The sequence below is a fragment of the Coregonus clupeaformis genome, chromosome 36 (genome assembly GCF_020615455.1).
Source record: "Coregonus clupeaformis isolate EN_2021a chromosome 36, ASM2061545v1, whole genome shotgun sequence".
Lineage (NCBI taxonomy): Eukaryota > Metazoa > Chordata > Actinopteri > Salmoniformes > Salmonidae > Coregonus > Coregonus clupeaformis.
Window position 1 is genome coordinate 35,491,724 of NC_059227.1, and position 17,734 is coordinate 35,509,457.

Below are 17,734 nucleotides of genomic sequence, written 5' to 3' on the forward strand. Positions count from 1 at the left end.
TCAGGCAAATGGAGTGGTTTCAAGCGTTTGGATTTATTGGATTATTTGTCATTTTCACCCCAAGTTATGGCTAAATATAGTACTTCAAAAGTATTCTAGACAAATGTACTTATAATCCTATACTTTTTCCATTATAGAAGATACTTATTTGTCGTTATAGGCGATTTAAAATGGTTGAATTGCCTCCCCTATTTTCTAACTTCGCCATCCTCTTATCTCTTTCAGCCCCGCCCCCAGGCCTCCAGCCCAGCCCCCGGCCCCCAGCCCGGCCCCCAGCCCGGCCCCCCAGCCCCCGGCCCCCAGCCCAGCCTCCAGCCAGGCCCCCAGCCCGGCCCCCGGCCCCCAGCCCGGCCCCCGGCCTCCAGCCCGGCCCCCAGCCCGGCCCCCGGCCCCCAGCCCTTCATACCCGACTTCTGTTCCGAGGGTGCTACGGCCTGGTGCCCCCATCACACTATCAGTCACTATCTTCACCATCGCTGTGGAAGTCCAAGTTGTTACTGAGATTGTTAACGGCAACAATACTGTAGTCTCAGACGCAACCATAATTCAAGGAGGTGTATTATTTTCAACTCAACATTTCATATTTCTATAAATGTTTTTAAATGTTTGCTTGACTTTGTTTCACACACCAAGCAGCAACCTTGCCTTTTCTGCTATAATGATTTTGTATGACTATCAGTGCTATAACTAAATTGATGATAAACTTCCCTTTGTCTTTATCCAACTTTATAAAGGTTATACTGAGCTGCTAGTTCTTTCACCAGTAAGTATTACTTTTTCTGATATTTATAATGTGCATGCCAATACAATATGAAAAATATTCATTTCATAAAAGTAGCAATTAGATGTCACTGGCATTGTTATTGCATTGATACAACTTAGTCAACGCTATCATATACACTACTGGTCAAAAGTTTTAGAACACCTACTCATTCAAGGATTTGTCTTTATTGTTTTACTATTTTCTACATTGTAGAATAATAGTGAAGACATCAAAACTATGAAATAACACATGGAATCATGTAGTAACCAAAAAAGGTGTTCAACAAATCCAAATATATTTTATATTTCAGATTCTTCAAATAGCCACCCTTTGCCTTGATGACAGCTTTGCACACTCTTGGCATTCTCTCAACCAGCTTCACCTGGAATGCTTTTCCAACAGTCTTGAAGGAGTTCCCACATATGCTGTGCACTTGTTGGCTGCTTTTCCTTCACTCTGCGGTCCGACTCATCCCAAACCATCTCAATTTGGTTGAGGTCGGGGGATTGTGGAGGCCAAGTCATCTGATGCAGCACTCCATCACTCTCCTTCTTGGTAAAATAGCCCTTAAACAGCCTGGAGGTGTGTTGGGTCATTGTCCTGTTGAAAAACAAATTATTGTCCCACTTAGCCCAAACCAGATGGGATGGCGTATCGCTGCAGAATGCTGTGGTAGCCATGCTGGTTAAGTGTGCCTTGAATTCTAAATAAATCACAGACAGTGTCACCAGCAAAGCACCCCTACACCATAACAACTCCTCCTCCATGCTTTACGGTGGGAAATACACATGCAGAGATCATCCGTTCACCCACACCGCGTCTCACAAAGACATGGCGGTTGGAACCAAAAATCTCAAATTTGGACTCCAGACCAAAGGACACATTTCCACCGGTCTAGTGTCCTTTAGTAGTGATTTCTTTGCAGCAATTCGACCATGAAAGCCTGATTCACACAGTCTCCTCTGAACAGTTGATGCTGAGATGTGTCTGTTACTTGAACTCTGTGAAGCATTTATTTGGGCTGCAATTTCTGAGGCTGGTAACTCTAATGAACTTCTCCTCTGCAGCAGAGGTAACTGAGAGCCAGTTTCATCATAGGGCTTGATGGTTTTTGCAACTGCACTTGAAGACGCTTTCAAAGTTCTTGACATTTTCTGTATTGACTGACCTTCATGTCTTAAAGTAATGATGGACTGTCATTTCTCTTTGCTTATTTGAGCTGTTCTTGACATAATATGGACTTGGTCTTTTACCAAATAGGGCTTTCAACCCCAAAAGCTTGTCCACGTTTATTCAGACAGACAAGGCCAACTACGACAGGTCATGGAAAGTCGGGCAGTGTCCATTCACCCAGCCATATAAGAGCAAGATCGATATTATCATTAAGGTGTGTGTTACTAGGTAACATACCAAGGGGGTATTGTATGAACATTCTGTGTGGAAGTGATAGCAGATAGATGATTGGACCTTAGGGTATGGAACTGTGATGGACAGTTGATAATTCTAATTTCCTTTTATAAATGCCGTGAGCCAGGATCCCAAGGCAAACATGATCCGGCAGTGGTTGTCATTGGACAGTGTTTTGGGGGTTGTGTCCAAAGAGTTTCAGCTGTCTGAGAATCCACCCCTTGGCAAGTTGACCATTTTGACTTCCATCAATGTGACTCCTATTAAATTTGAAAGGACCATGCCAACATATTGCTTCTCAAAACCACTTTGAGTTGCTATTAAAACTTAATTAAAGCTTTTCAGGATGACTCCGGCTACATTTCATCTTGACAAGGCTGCATTTTATTCAGGAAACCATTGTTCACAGATAGCCTTGGGGCTTTAATGTGTTTTTTGTCCGCAAATGTTTTCATCATTAGGAAGAATTGACACTAAATACTCACAATGAATTAGTGTTATTTAAAAACGTCTTCTGTGAAACGTGTCTTCTGTGAACTATAACACAAAGACAGCCCACCTTATGTTGTTTTAATCAATATAGAGTAGATAACTGAAACCAAACTCAAAATGTCCAGCAGTTTTAAGTCTTACTGTCGAAGGGGCAGAAAAAAAACAATAACCAGAGTTAATTTGTCAGTGTGCTGAAATGTGGTTATCCCTCGCATTGTCTCCCTGTGTTGCAGGAAATTGTGAGTGAAAAGAAATTCAATGTGGATCATCATGGTAAAGGTGCTTTCATCAACGTTAAATTGTAGTTAAGATAAGTTAAGCGCCTTGACCTTTTCCATAAGTTCTGGTTCCTCCCTCTATTGTTCATAAGATAGTTAAATGACCCACCAGAGGAAACTCACTGACTTCCCTGCCATGGACCTGGTTGTTATTTGGCCTCATTTTGAACAGGACTAAAGCTGAACTATTTCCCCTGACATTTTGTTCATTTATTTATTTACATAAACCAAACACAGTCAATATGGTACATTTTAGACTGTAACGAATATGCTGTGATTGAACTGTATAGCCTATACAGATTGTGTACTTCCATATACCTTGAATGAAAATACACATTTGGATATCTTTGCTGAGGTAGTGTGTGATTGTAATCCATTGACATTCATGTCCTGTGTGTTTGTTTCAGTGCTGCCCAGGTTTGAAGTGCTGAGGGCTGGTGCTGATAGAGGCCCTCAGTGTCCTCCATCATGACGATAGTCTCTATCATGACGATAGTCTCTATCATGATGATAGTCTCCATTATGACAATAGTCTCCATCATGACGATAGTCTCTATCATGATGATAGTCTCTATCATGACGATAATCTCCATCATGACGATAGTCTCTATCATGACGATAATCTCCATCATGATGATAGTCTATCATGACGATAGTCTCTATCATGACGATAATCTCCATCATGACGATAGTCTCTATCATGACGATAATCAAATGCCCCACTGCTGCTACTCACTGTTTATTATCTATGCATAGTCACTTTACCCCTACCTACATGTACAAACTACCTGGACTAACCTGTACCCCCTCACATGGCCTCGGTACGGTACTCCTGTATACAGCCTCATTATTGTTCTTTTATTGTCTTACTTGTTTTTTGTTGTTGTTCTTTTTACTTTAGTTTATTTTGTAAATATTTTCTTAACTCTATTTTCTTAACTGCATTGTTGGTTAAGGGCTTGTAAGTAAGCATTTCATGGTAATCTACACCTGTTGTATTTGGCACATGTGACAAATACAAATTTGATTTGATTTGATATGGGGCACGGTCACTGCTAAGTAAATCTGTTTGATCATGTTTTACCTTATGGTTTAAACAAGGCTATGTGTTTTGTACACACATACTTGAAGAAATAGTATGTTATACGCCCATATGGGCTGTGCACCAAATGGTACGATACTGAAATAAAATAAATAAATAAAAACGATTTGGTTCTGATCATTTAAATGGCCCACTGCAGCAAGAGTATTGTAATCTACTCTCTATCACACAGATACATGTATAGGAAGCCTGTGCAAGGTCACATGAACATAACATCCTTGCAAAATTGTAATGGTAGCGATGTGATTTATGATGAACACAAAGAGGTAAGTTTGTCCCCACAAAACACCCAAAGCGATGCTTTTGTACAGATCTCTGACAGATGATTCAATGTTCATCTCATTTAATTAATACATTTTTGATACAGATTGACGGCTCCACGGATTCCTCTTTTGATGTGGGTCGGCAGGTACGGTTAAGAGCATTGGGCCAGTAACCGAAAGGTCACTGGTTCGAATCCTCAAGCCGACTAGGTGAAAAAATCTGTCTATGTGCCCTTGAGCAAGGCACTTAACCCTAATTGCTCATGTAAGTCGCTCTGGATAAGAGTGTCTGCTAAATTACTAAAATGTAAATGTAATGTGCCTGACTACCGGGACATGTATAAACGATCTGCAGACTACATGTAAGAGGATTATGAGTACAATGAGTTTCTCACCATCATGGTCTATGTCCCTGACAGGTAATCATACAGTTATTTGAAATAATTTAAGTTAGATTCTGTACACTCATCTTTCTTATTGAGAATGAAGAGTAAGTCTCTCATTCAGAGTGTACTGTTACTGATCTATTGGGTCTATTTTTTTATAGATTTTTAAGGACTGACCTATCACAGCACTATGGAAGTGGCTGTGATTAAATATAGATATAACCTTGCCTTCTGTGGATATCCCAGCTACAGTGCATGCGGAAGGTATTCAGACCCCTTGACCTTTTCCACATTTTGTTAAGTTACAGCCTTATTCTCAAATGGATAAAAATATATATATATATATCTCATCAATCTACGTACAATACCCCATAATGAAAAAGCGAAAACAGGTTCTTAGAAACATTCACATAAGTATTCAGACCCTTGGCTATTAGACTAAGAATTGAGCCCATTGATCATCCTTGAGATGTTATATACAACTTGATTGGAGTCCACCTGTGTTAAATTCAATTGATTGGACATGATTTGGAAAGGTACACACCTGTCTATATAAGGTCTCACAGTTGACAGTGCATGTCAGAGCAAAAACCAAGCCAAGAGGTCGAAGGAATTGTCCGTAGAGCTCAGAGACAGGATTGCGTCGAGGCACAGATCTGGGGAAGGGTACCAAAACATTTCTGCAGAATTGAAGGTCCCCAAGAACACAGTGGCCTCCATCATTCTTAAATGGAAGAAGTTTGGAACCACCAAGACTCTTCCTAGAGCTGGCCGCCCGGGCCAAACTGAGCAATCGGGGGAGAAGGGCCTTAGTCAGGGAGGTGACCAAGAACCCGATGGTCACTCTGACAGAGCTCCCGAGTTCCTCTGTGGAGATGGGAGAACCTTCCAGAAGGACAAGCATTTCTGCAGCACTCCACCAATCAGGCCTTTATGGTAGAGTGGCCAGAAGGAAGCCACTCCTCAGTAAAAGGCACATGACAGCTCGCTTGGAGTTTGCCAAAGGCACCTAAAGGACTCTCAGACCATGAGAAACAAGATTCTCTGGTCTGATGAAACCAGATTGAACTCTTTGGCCTGAATGCCAAGCGTCACGTCTGGAGGAAACCTGGCACCATCCCTACGGTGAAGCATGGTGGTGGCAGCATCATGCTGTGGGGATGTTTTTCAGTGGCAGGGACTGGGATACTAGTCAGGATCGACGGAAAGATGAATGGAGCAAAGTACAGAGAGATCCTTGATGAAAACCTGCTCCAGAGTGCTAAGGACCTCAGACTGGGGCGAAGGTTCACCTTCCAACAGGACAACGACCCTAAGCACATAGCCAAGAAAACGCAGAAGTTTCTGAATGTCCTTGAGTGGCCCAGCCAGAGCCCGGACTTGAACCCGATCGAACATCTCTGGAGAGACCTGAAAATAGCTGTGCAGCAACGCTCCCCATCCAACCTGACAGAGCTTGAGAGGATCTGCAGAGAAGAATGGGAGAACCTCCCCAAATACAGGCGTGCAAAGCTTGTAGTGTCATACCCAAGAATACTCAAGGCTGTAATCACTGTCAAAGGTGCTTCACCAAAGTACTGAGTAAAGGGTCTGAATACTTATGTAAATGTGATATTTCAGTTTTATATTTTTAATAAATTAGCAAAAATGTCTAAAAGCCTGTTTTGCTTTGACATTATGGGGTATTTTGTGTAGATTGATGAGGGAAAAAACCAATTCAATCCATTTTAGAATAAGGCTGTAACGTAACAAAATGTGGAAAAGGTCAAGGGGTCTGAATACTTTCCGAATGCACTGCTGAGGTAAGGGAAACAATGACGAGTCTATATTGTTTAGATATTGTGTGGGAATAATGCAAAACTTTATGCATAATATAATGTATATTATAATGCATAATCTTTACATTTTTTGTATTTGATTCCGGATCCCCATTAGCTGCTGATACAGTAGGTTAAGTCACCTGTTCTATTACGACTCTTGTTTTCATGCAGTGTGATCAGAGATACATGAGTAGGGCATATCACGGTTTCAGACTACCTCATATCAATGCCATGGTAACAAGGGTACAACTATAAGTGTCTGAAAGTGTTGTTGAAGTCTCCCGAGCCATAACCAAGTGTCTTCGAACTCTGTGCCCTACTACTCCAATTTTCAACACAAGAGACAATAGTAGTCATTACTGCATGATTACTGATGTATGGATTTCGTCACGTAGACGTTTAGTTACAAACATCGTGTTTGTGCAGCTGAAAATATCCACGTACAACAAGCGGCCCCTGACTCAAGAGGATCAGGGGAAGACTGTTACAATCTCCAAAACACAAGACAGACAGTCCATGTAGCTGGAAGTTGGATGACTCAGGGTTAATGCTGCCTCGTGTGCAGCTGAACTCTTCTGGTTCTGAACTCCCTCCAATGCCAGACGAGATACCTGTCCAGACAATGGTTTTACCTTTGCCTGCAGGCAGGGTCCTCCCCATTCACATACAGCTCTCAGACGAGGTGGCAACACTCATTATAGATCTAAGAGGCCTTTCAAAATGACTGTTTCAAAATCACTGCCAACGTCAAACAATGTAGCTCTCTTTGTATTGAAATGGAGCTTTGAGTGACACAGCAGTAGGCCTACAGATTCCACCTGTTTGGGATGAAATTTCATTTGTTTTTAGGCATCCTTCGAGGACAGCTATAAGTGGCTTCGGGACAAGTGTCTGAATGTCCTTGGGTGGCCCAGCCAGAGCCCAGACTTGAACCCGATCGAACATCTCTGGAGAGACCTGAAAATAGCAGCGACGCTCCCCATCCAACCTGACTACTCTACTCTACTCTACTCTCTGTACATTTATATTTACATTTTAGTCATTTAGCAGACGCTCTTATCCAGAGCGACTTACAGGAGCAATTAGGGTTAAGTGCCTTGCTCAAGGGCACATTTACGTCATTTAGCAGACGCTCTTATCCAGAGCGACTTACAAATTGGTGCATTCACCCTATAGCCAGTGGGATAACCACTTTACAAAAAAAAAAGTTTTTTTTATTTTTTTATTTTTTTTTATTATTTATTTTTGGGGGGTAGAAGGATTACTTTATCCTATCCCAGGTATTCCTTAAAGAGGTGGGGTTTCAAATGTCTCCGGAAGGTGGTGAGTGACTCCGCTGTCCTGGCGTCGTGAGGGAGCTTGTTCCACCATTGGGGTGCCAGAGCAGCGAACAGTTTTGACTGGGCTGAGCGGGAACTATGCTTCCGCAGAGGAAGGGGAGCCAGCAGGCCAGAGGTGGATGAACGCAATGCCCTCATTTGGGTGTAGGGACTGATCAGAGCCTGAAGGTACGGAGGTGCCTTTCCCCTCACTGCTCCATAGGCAAGCACCATGGTCTTGTAACGGATGCAAGCTTCAACTGGAAGCCAGTGGAGTGTGCGGAGGAGGGGGTGACGTGAGAGAACTTGGGAAGGTTGAACACCAGACGGGCTGCGGCATTCTGGATGAGTTGTAGGGGTTTAATGGCACAGGCAGGGAGCCCAGCCAACAGCGAGTTGCAGTAATCCAGACGGGAGATGACAAGTGCCTGGATTAGGACCTGTGCCGCTTCCTGTGTAAGGCAGGATCGTACTCTCCGAATGTTGTAGAGCATGAACCTGCAGGATCGGGTCACCGCCTTGATGTTAGCGGAGAACGACAGGGTGTTGTCCAGGGTCACGCCAAGGCTCTTCGCACTCTGGGAGGAGGACACAACGGAGTTGTCAACCGTGATGGCGAGATCATGGAACGGGCAGTCCTTCCCCGGGAGGAAGAGCAGCTCCGTCTTGCCAGGGTTCAGCTTGAGGTGGTGATCCGTCATCCATACTGATATGTCTGCCAGACATGCAGAGGTGCGATTCGCCACCTGGTTATCAGAAGGGGAAAGGAGAAGATTAGTTGTGTATCGTCAGCGTAGCAATGATAGGAGAGGCCATGTGAGGATATGACAGAGCCAAGTGACTTGGTGTATAGGGAGAAAAGGAGAGGGCCTAGAACTGAGCCCTGGGGGACACCAGTGGTGAGAGCACGTGGTGCGGAGACAGCTTCTCGCCACGCCACTTGGTAGGAGCGACCGGTCAGGTAGGACGCAATCCAGGGAGTGAGCCGCGCCGGAGATGCCCAGCTCGGAGAGGGTGGAGAGGAGGATCTGATGGTTCACAGTATCAAAAGCAGCAGACAGGTCTAGAAGGACAAGAGCAGAGGAGAGAGAGTTAGCTTTAGCAGTGCGGAGAGCCTCCGTGACACAGAGAAGAGCAGTCTCAGTTGAATGACCAGTCCTGAAACCTGACTGGTTTGGATCAAGAAGGTCATTCTGAGAGAGATAGCAAGAGAGTTGGCTAAAGACGGCACGCTCAATAGTTTTGGAAAGAAAAGAAAGAAGGGATACTGGTCTGCAGTTGTTGACATCAGTGGGATCGAGTGTTGGTTTTTTGAGAAGGGGTGCAACTCTCGCTCTCTTGAAGACGGAAGGGACATAGCCAGCGGTCAAGGATGAGTTGATCAGCGAGGTGAGGTAGGGGAGAAGGTCACCGGAGATGGTCTGGAGAAGAGAGGAGGGGATGGGGTCAAGCGGGCAGGTTGTTGGGCGGCCTGCAGTCACTAGTCGCAATATTTTATCTGGAGAGAGAGGGGAGAAAGAAGTCAAAGCATAGGGTAGGGCAGTGTGAGCAGGACCAGCAGTGTCATTAGACTTAACAAACGAGGATCGGATGTCGTCAACCTTCTTTTCAAAGTGGTTGACGAAGTCATCCACAGAGAGGGAGGGGGGAGGATTCAGCAGTGAGGAGAATGTGGCAAAGAGCTTTCTAGGGTTAGAGGCAGATGCTTGGAATTTAGAGTGGTAGAAAGTGGCCTTAGCAGCAGAAACAGATGAAGAAAATGTAGAGAGGAGGGAGTGAAAAGATGCCAGGTCGGCAGGGAGTTTAGTTTTCTTCCATTTCCGCTCAGCTGCCCGGAGCTCTGTTCTGTGAGCTCGCAATGAGTCATCAAGCCACGGAGCTGGAGGGGGAGGACCGAGCCGGCCGGGAGGATAGGGGACACAGGGAGTCAAAGGATGCAGAAAGGGGAGGAGAGGAGGGTTGAGGAGGCAGAATCAGGAGATTGGAGGGAGAAGGATTGAGCAGAGGGAAGAGATGATAGGATGGAAGAGGAGAGAGTAGTGGGAGAGAGAGAGCGAAGGTTGCGGCGGCGCGTTACCATCTGTGTAGGGGCAGAGTGAGTAGTGTTGGAGGAGAGCGAGAGAGAAAAGGATACAAAGTAGTGGTCGGAGACATGGAGGGGAGTTGCAGTGAGATTAGTAGAAGAGCAACATCTAGTAAAGATGAAGTCAAGCGTATTGCCTGCCTTGTGAGTAGGGGGGACGGTGAGAGGGTGAGGTCAAAAGAGGAGAGGAGTGGAAAGAAGGAGGCAGAGAGAAATGAGTCAAATGTAGACGTAGGGAGGTTGAAATCCCCCAAAACTGTGAAGGGTGAGCCATCCTCAGGAAAGGAACTTATCAAGGCGTCAAGCTCATTGATGAACTCTCCAAGGGAACCTGGAGGGCGATAGATGACAAGGATATTAAGCTTAAATGGGCTAGTGACTGTGACAGCGTGGAATTCAAATGAGGAGATAGACAGATGGGTTAGGGGAAAAATTGAGAATGACCACTTGGGAGAGATGAGGATTCCTGTGCCACCACCCCTCTGACCAGATGCTCTCGGGGTATGCGAGAACACATGGTCAGACGAGGAGAGAGCAGTAGGAGTAGCAGTGTTTTCAGTGGTAATCCATGTTTCCGTCAGCGCCAGGAAGTCGAGGGACTGGAGGGTAGCATAGGCTGGGATGAAGTCAGCCTTGTTGGCAGCAGAACGGCAGTTCCAGAGGCTGCCTGAGACCTGGAACTCCAGGTGTGTGGTGCGTGCAGGGACCACCAGGTTAGAGAGGCAGCAGCCACGCGGTGTGAGGCGTTTGTGTAGCCTGTGCGGAGAGGAGAGAACAGGGATAGGCAGAGGCATAGTTGACAGGCTGTAGCAGATGGCTACAATAATGCAGAGGAGATCGGAATGAAATGAACTAAACATCTGGGAAAGGAGAGAGCAAGGCCTCCCTCACCAAAAAAATATAACTCTCCCAACTTCCACCTCAGAAACTATAATTGTTTCACTGAACCACCCGAATAAAACTCTCCCAACTTCCACTTTAGAAATTAGAATTGTTGTAAACTACAGCGGTTCAATGTTTCAAGGACTAGACTCAACTTACTTTATTCAGCTAGCTAACTATGACGCCATAGCTAACTAGCATGCTAGCATCCAATAACACACAGTTTAGCACCAATACTTGGTTACAACAAACTACCAATAGTGTGTTAACACACTAAACAGATAATTCGTGTCCGTGTCTAGTTCTTTCATAACGCAGCAATGATTAAACGTTGGCTAGCTAGCACAAAGATATTGTATTTAGCTACTACAGTACAGCTAGCTGGTAGTGTTGGCTAGCTAGCAATGGCTGCTGTGTTGACTTTGTTTGAAAAACGGCGTCGCTGCGAACGAATGTAGCTGGCTAAAAGGATATTGTATTTAGTTGCTACCATTGCTAATAGCTACTAGCCAGCTAGTCCAGGAGGTGAGTTAGCTAGCTAGCTTCGTGCTACACCCGGCACCGCCGAATACAAAAGTAACCTACAATAACTACATACAACAACTACCCACAACAGCCCACGATGCCTACCTATAATACCTAATAATATACAGCCCACGATGCCTACCTATAATACCTAACTACAATCTAAATACATAGTTTAAGCCTTACTCGACAAAGCCCAAGCTATGTATAAAGCCAAACTTACCCAACGCCAGCTATCTGGGTGGCAGACTGCAATCAATAGCTGTAATTAAGTACAGAAGCTACCAACCACCTAACGTTAATGCCTCGGATAATGAGGTTAGAAAAACAGCTGAATGGTAGGTAGCTAGCTGGCTCAATTACAGGTACTCTTAAGCGTGAAATAACATTGGAAACAACTAACCACAGTTGCTAAAAGTTACCAGTAGCTACCCGCTAGCTAGCTAGCTTTGTTGGTCCAAGTAGTGGGTTAGCTAGCACTCGTGCTTCGCCGGGGTCCGCCGAATACAATACTTACCTACAATAATTACCTACAATAACCTACAATAACCTACAATAACTACCTAAGTAAACTACCTATAATACCTGACTACAATACCTACCTACAATCTAAATACATGGTTTAAGCTTTACTCAACATCATATAAGAAGCCAAGCTTACCTCCTGCTAGAGAAAACACAACCTCTCCCGACCACCGACAATCATAATATAGAATGGAACACTTTGTGTTTTCAGCTCAAAGTGTTCCAGGACTTCTTCCTGTCCTTGAATCTACCTGCTTTCATAATCCGAGGCGAGCTGCTGCTTGTGGAGGTCACTCTCTTCAAATACCTGGAAGAGGACCTTGAGGTGAGCTGCCTTCACTGTAGTCAATGCAGCTCTCAGATGTCTCTCTGGCATAGCCACTTTGATATTATTTACTGTGTTGAAAATCTTTCACTACAGTACAGTCCCTATTTTACACATTCACTGTAACATATTCACAAATGTTATCCTCCTTTAATGGAGAAGCAGTCAGAACTGGAATGAACCAGTTTGGGTCAGTTTTGTATTATCTTTCATTATAATGATCACCAGCACCAAACACCTCTAGGGTCATGCTAGAGGTATCAAAGCATTGAGCCCATTAATCCAACATGGACAATCACCACTACGTGGAGCAGGACATGAGACAGTCCTTGTATCATAGTTCTAATCTGTAATATTGTTACGACACAATGGCAACCCATCACGTTGTTTTGTCTGTCCAGACATTCCATGTCTTTTGATCTGGGTGACTTCCCGCTCGTCTCGTTGTTTTTCTCTCTGCTTTTTCTTATTATGTTCTGCTTGGTCATGGTGACTGTTGCTCAGAGTCACTCATTTGAGTTTGTCTTCCCGGACAATGAGGAGCTCTCTAAAGCCAGTACACGCACAGTGTCTGTGTGGAGTCAGAACGGAACCTCTGTCCTATTTCCCATCAGGCCACTGGCTGTTGCCTCAGACGCCGTCAGCAAGATGGTTCTGGTCAAGTTACAGAACAGATAAAAAGTTTCACTTTACTTCAATAAACTTAGCGGTCAGTGAAAGCAATTTCTCTTTTCTCCTAATTGGAGTATCAAATTAAGTTGTTAGTTATTTCAGCTGATACATCTGTGACTAAACACACAAATCTTGTTCTTGTTAAACTTATTCAAAGGACCTCTCTCTCCATCTCGCCCAGGTTGTATTACACGTCAATGTTTGTTTGTGTAATAATTTGTTTTGATAGGTTAAAGGACTTGAGCAGTCACTTTCAAAGACGATGTTTCTGGAGCCAGTGAGGTCAGTGAAAAGCCTCACCAGTGAAATGGCATTCAGCTTCCCTGCAGATGTTGTTGAGGGCAGTCAGAGAGCTCAAGTGACTGCAGTCGGTTTGTAAACACATCCAGCTTGACCTCTTCCACTCCACTCACAAGCTGGTGAACCCAAACTACATTCATATGGTCTTATAACAAGCATATTTGACTTTTTATGAGCATTTTATCAATACTTTCCCTCCCATAGTATGGCTAAAAGTGAACACTCATTGGAAAAACTGACAGAGAATGACAAGCAAAGCCCAATGCCTCAAACAAGTTGAATTATAGATTTCAGTGAAAATAATGACGTTTGGAAATGCTTCTTTGTCTTTTTATGGTCAGCAGCTGTGTGGTTGTTTTCTTACCCTTCTAGAAATGGAACCCTAAAGAGTGGTGCATCTGTCATGCTAGTCAACCTATTGTCACGATCGTCAGGGAGAGACCAATGCGCAGCGTGTTGAACGAACATGGTATTTATTATCATCAGTGATAACATACACAACCAACAAAACAATAAACGACTCGTAACGTCCAACGGTAACAAAGACCAACTGGAACAAGAACCCACAAACACAAAGGGAAAACAGACAGTTTAAATATGGCTCCCAATCAGAGACAACCAGCCAACAGCTGACACTCGTTGCCTCTGATTGGGAGTCACTCAGGCAAACATAGAATACAACAAACTAGAATGAACACCACAGAATGAACACACCCTGGCTCAACATATAGGGTCCCAGAGCCAGGGTGTGACACCTATCAAACTAGCAGGCTACTCTGGTTGCTTGTATTTGCTGTCCTCATCTGTAAACATGATTGTTGTTTAAGTGGCAGCTCTTGTAAATATTAAAAGAAAACCATATCTGTTTGTTACTTGTAAGGCTGTGTTATCTCTCTCTCTATCTCTTTCTCTCTCTCTCCTTCTCTCTCTCTCTCTCTCCTCTCTCTCTGTCGTTCTTTCTCTATTCTGTCTTTATTTTTTTCTGTATAAAAGGTGACATCCTTGGACCATCCATCACTGGCCTGGAGTCCCTCATCCATATGCCTTATGTAGGTGGGGAGCAGAACTTTTCCCCAACATCTATGTCATTGTATCTGACTGTGTCTGGACAAGTCGACCATGACATCTTGATTACAGTTTTTCTCGATTGCTAAGACACATTTCTTGAAAGCTGCTCTCCTTTTCTCTTAACTGTGAACACAAAACCCAATTTTCAAGCTACATTCACAAAACCTCAGACTCTTCTTGCAAAACCAAACTTTCACCTCAAAACAGTTCAATCTGTGCTCAAAACTGAACTATGTTGTCAAATCGTGCCCCGAGTCAATCAAAATAAAAAACACTACTGAACAGTCACTAAACACTACGTAGAAAAATAGAAAACACAATGCTCAGGACATGAAGCTGGAGAAATAAATGTTTATTGTTCACTGTAGGCTAAATGCATGTTGCAAAACAAAACAAAAACTGTGCATTTAGCACTTGTACAAAAAGACAAAACAGAAATATTGTGCATTTACATGTAGCACTTGTAAAAACAAACAGAAATCTTATGCGTTTGCCACTTGTGTACAGTAAGCCCATGTAAAAATATTTTTCTGGCCAGGCAACGGGGGAAAAAACCCCTGGCATGCCGTATCCAGGCTTGGCATGCCTCCACACCTATGTCACCACAGGCAAGTCCCATGGCTTGCAGGAGATTTACCCTGGTGTAAGGTTGGCGTTCATATACCTTCCACCGCCATGAGGAGAAAATTCCTCAATGGGGTTTAGGAAAGGGGAGTACGGTGGAAGGCAAAGATTGATAAAACCTTGGTTCATATTGTACCACTCTCTAACCTGGAGGGCTCTGTGAAAACTCACATTGTCCCAAACAACAACATAGATGGGATGCTCATCCTGCTGCCCTAACAAAGCATCTCGCATGTGATTGAGGAAAATGAGGAGCTGGTGAGTGTTGTAGGGCCCCAGGTTGGCATGATGGTGGACAACCCCATGATTGCTGATGGCAGCACATAATGTGACATTGCCACCACGCTGCCCAGGAACACCAACAATGGCCCGATGGCCAATCACATTACGGCCTCTCCTTCTCCTTTTGGTGAGATTAAACCCAGCTTCATCCATGTAGATGTATTGATGGGGTCTTTCCATTGCATCCAGTTGAAAAACCCTCTGTAGAAATAGATATAGTTTTGTAAGTGATACGGAAAAAGTGATTTAGGCCACTACAGTAAATCACTACTTAGAGTAATCAACATTGAATGTGTCTGGATATATGCCAACCTGTACATACTGGAATCTTTGCTCTTTGACTCTGTCTGAGTTGCAATCAAAGGGCACTCTGTATAGCTGTTTCATGCGCAGTCTGTTGCGCTTGAGGACACGATCAACAGTAGAGAGGCTGACACTGTTGATACCCTCAAAATGTAAATGGTCCTCAATGATCTTCTGCTGAATTTCGCTCAGTTTAATGGCATTTTTCTTACGGACCATATCAACAATTAGGGTCTCTTGGTGTGGGGAGAACATACCTGTCCTCCCACCCCCATGTGGCAGTCTTTCAATTCTACAAAAAGAGAACATGGAGTTACAAAAAATATACATGGAATACTAGGCCTACAAACAGTTAGACCAACCCTCCATTACAATACTACAGTACATTGGTACAGTGATGTACTGAAACATATATTTACTTACAGTATACTGTGGTACAGTATATAGTATGTCATACAGTAATTGCTGTCAACATTTACATACTGTACTATAATGTCAAAAAAGGTAATTACCTGTTCTCTTCTCTAAATCTTCGGATTATGGTGGACACAGTGAATCTACTGATGTTTGGTTGTACCCTTTGTCCAGCCTCCCTCATGCTCATACCATGGACAAGAACATGGTCAATCACAGTAGCTCTGATTTCATCAGATATTACTGTTCTTTGTCTTCGCTGACCACCTCGACCACCTCGACCTCCTCTCACACGAACTCTTCCTCTCAGATTTCTATCCATTGTAGGGCCTCACAAACCAGTGCTCTCTGAACTGGCTTACTGTATATGTTCCCTCACATCATTAGCCACAAGTGTGATCAATTTTGAGTTGTTGTGTTCAAGTGGTGACACCTGTGCTCTAATTGTGTTTGACTTTTGTCACCTGTGCTCACCATTATGCAGCACGGGTGCATCACAATGAAAATGTGTTGGCAAGTTATGTCTAAACAGGTGAAAAGTGCTTATGGTTTTGCCAAAAGAGTGATTGATTCAATCAGTGGGTTCAGGAAACTGAGCATTTGGTTCAGACAATAGGGTTTAGTGTTTTAGCAATTGAGAAAAACTGTAAAGCCACGTTTTACATGATGAAAGGTGTGTTGCTAATATTCATACCAACTTAGCTGAAATTCTATATTATATAGCCTAATAGTTCATAAAATGTAAATACAATTATACATATTACATAGACTAATACATACAATAAAATATATGTATGATATAGCCTAATAGTTAACCCTTTGGTTTCTTGCCCATGTAGGTTATGAGAGTGAACTGTCCTACCAGAGAGATGATGGTTCCTTCAGTGCCTCTGGAGATAGTCACTCCTCTGGAAGCACATGGTGAGTAACTCAGCCTGTTTGTGTGTATCTGTAACCCTTTATCCATATCTCCTCTCTGAAAGGCTCTCTGCGTTCGTACTGAAGTGCTTCCTGCAGGCGAGTCCCTTCATCTCCATCGACAGCAGAGTGCTCTCCAGTACTGCAACCTGGTTGGGGGCCCAGCAGGGGGATGACGGGGCCTTCATGGAGCCTGGCCGGGTCATCCACACTGAGCTTCAGCAAGGCCTGGATGGCCCCATATCTCTCACAACCTACTTGTGTACATGTTTATCTTAAAATGATAACTTTTTAAATGTCTAACAATTAAAATGTTCATGAAGCTATTCATGGAGCTATTGGAGGATGACAATTACAAGGTGGGAGTAATGCTACAATAAGACTCTGTGCTACATACAGTATGTGCTTTGGCCTTTGGTTTTCCAAGTCTGTTAAATCTCTTTGGTTGACCTTTTCTTTGTTTCTATTATTCAGAACATGTACGCAAGCCAGGTTTCCATTACTACAGCCTGTGTCTGGCCACTTACGCTCTGGCCAACAGTGAGAGCGCAGACCGAGCGCTGACACAGCTGATGGGATGAGCAGAGATGAGGGGTAAACACTTGGGGAGTTGGATGGAGGTGGGGATGGATGAGACTCCTCTGTTCTAAGGTGCTGCATATCTAAAAGCCAGTGGCGGTCAGTGCCGTTTAAGATGAGGGAGGCCGATTTTTTATTTTCACGAGCATGGCCTTATTTCTATTACAGCATATTGGATGACTCTCATTCATATTCCATACACCCAGTTCAATGTAACAGCGATAGGTTTAGGCTACTACATGATACTAAAATGTTCCCTATACCCATCATGAGGTTGCTACAACCTAGCCTATGAATGAAAGTTTACAACGTAGGTGCACACAGGTCGACAGAAGAAATTTGAGGTGACAGACAGTGACACTTGGACAGACAGTGACATTCAACACCGCCTTGCACAAACTCCA